Here is a 2,554-nt window from a genome sequence, read left to right as displayed (position 1 = left end):
TTGAGGAGCTCACAATTCATTATAGAAATAGACATTAATCAAATAAGCTCATCAACAAATATATAAATATATGCTATCAGGTTCTACAAAAGCCCAGTAGCAAAGTTCAAAGATCTGAGAAAAGGGATTTAATTTCCTTCCTAACAAATTAAGTGAAAGTTATGGTGCTCTTCAAAGTCTCTTCCAATTCTGATGTTTTTATGATTCTAAAACTAGTGTCATTTATTCTAATAGTTTGGGCTTAAGATTTTCATGATATGTTCAGAAAGTGAAACTAGACTAGAGAAGTCCAGTGTCATTTCCTCAATATTTCAAAGCCGTTTGAAGATGCAACCAGAAACGTGAAATCATGCTAACAATATTTTTTGGCTTCCTGGGACATCTCTGTTTAAAACTTTAAGAACGATGAAATACCACAAACAGCCAGAAATTATTCTGTTAATGGCTGTATCCAGGAAATACCATATGAGAAAAAGGACAAATAAGGATAAATGATCTTATTAATGACAGAGGGGACATTCTTTTGAAAGTGTGCAGTGTCTTGGCAGTACACAGGCCCACAGGTAAATCCCTGCACACCTGAGGTGATTGGGGAGAGTTGCCAGCTACAGCTGCATTTGGGGTCCAAAGTATTAGAGACCAGAATACATGGAAGTCCTCATTCAAAAGTAACCATATGATGTAGAGAAGAAGCGGTATACTGGCTCTGGGGAATCTACTTGTTAATACTGTGGTTACCTTGGGCAAGTTACTTACTCTCCACGTGCCTCGCTTCTCTCATTTATAAAACTATCATGAAGAAAAGAATGGCCCTATCCATTTTATAGAAGAGATTTGAGGATCAAATAATGAAAAATAATAAGAGATCTGCTGTGAAATGACAGAGAGAGAGAGAGAGAGAGAGAGAGAGAGAGAGAGAGAGAGAGAGATAGAGGCAGAGAGTGTCAGAGAAAGAGAGAGGGAGGATGTAATGAGTTTCTATGAAAGGTGAAGGTAGTCAGTATTTCTTTTCTTTTCCTTTTTTTGTTTTTGGCAGCTGGCTGGTAAGGGGTAGTCAGTATTTCTTACAATTACTTTTTTGTAAAAAGTAAATTTGCTTTAATGAACATGGAATGGTGGATTGAATTCTGTCCCCCCAAAGTTTAACGTGTTGGAGGCTTGGTCTGTACTATGATAGTATTAAAAGCGGGGGGGGGACACTGTTATTGTAATTGAAAGATGAGGGTTTGGAGATGATTGGATTCTAGTGAATGGATAAATGATGGCAGTCGTGGGAGTGGTGCTGAGAGCTTTAAAAGGAGAGCACATGAGGAGCTATCTCTCTGCGCTCTGCCATTTTCTTCCATGTGAGAGCCCTGCATTGCTGTAAAGCCATAATAAAAGAAAGCCCTCACCGAAACTGTTCCCTGGTCTGTGAACTTCCCAGCCTCTGAAACTGTAATCAACAAACTTCATTTTCTTACACATTACACAGTTCTATTTACTTTGTTATAAGCAACAGAAATGGACTAACACATGGAAGTAGATGGTATTTTTGTTATTGTTTGCATTTTAAAAATTGCCATAATTTCATCAAAAAATTGGCTAGTCTGTTTCTATTTATTTATTTTCTAACAGCTTTATTGAGATATCATTGATATATAAAAATCATAAAGATAAGTAACTTGATATTTTCATATACATATACATTGTGAGATGATCACCATTGGATTAGTCTGTTTCTGTTGCTTATAACAAAATATCTGGAACTGAGTAATGTGGAAGAAAATGAAATTTATTGCCTACAGTTTTAGAGACTGGGAAGCCCAAAGTCCTGGTGAGGGTCTTCTTTGGTCGTGGCTTTACAGCAACACATGGATCTCACATGACAGAAAATGGCGGAGCAGAGAGAGAGAGAGAGACTGTCACATGCTCTCCTTTTAAAGCCCTCAGAACTATGCCCATGACCACCCCTATTAATCCATTCACTAGGGCATGGTCCTCAGAATCTAATCACCTCTTTAAGGCCCCACTTTTCAACTACCATAATAGGATTTCTCACTCTCTTAACAGTCACAGTGGGGATCAAGTTTCTAATACTTGGGGAATGCAATTCAAACCATATCAACCATATGTTTTCTTTTTAAAATTTTATTGGTCTATGAAATCCAGAAGTTTGGAAAAGTGTTCTATGTCAGACAACTCTAAACAAAAGTTCATTATTCAGTTTTATTCAGCAAACTTTGACTGAATGTTTTTATTCTGGAGTTATTAAATTGCCTTCACATTTGTAAGCCTTGTTTTCCAACAAAGTATGTAAGCCTTGAAGGCATTAAAAACCTCTCCAACTTCTTCAGTATTTCTCAAGGAGCTGACCTAGCCATGGGAGTTCTAGTTCTCTGGTGGGCTCTTTTTCCTCGTCAAGGGCCTTAGGGACATGGTGTAGTTTCCTTTTCTCTTTAATGTCCTTGTCAGATACTCAGACCTCTAAGATATTTTTATTCACTCTTACTAACTAGTTATGCTGTAAACTTGGATGGAGTTTTCCTACCTTCCTCCTTTCTGTCTCTAAGAA

The sequence above is a fragment of the Cynocephalus volans genome, chromosome 4 (genome assembly GCF_027409185.1).
Source record: "Cynocephalus volans isolate mCynVol1 chromosome 4, mCynVol1.pri, whole genome shotgun sequence".
NCBI lineage: Eukaryota > Metazoa > Chordata > Mammalia > Dermoptera > Cynocephalidae > Cynocephalus > Cynocephalus volans.
This window is presented reverse-complemented; position numbering follows the sequence as displayed.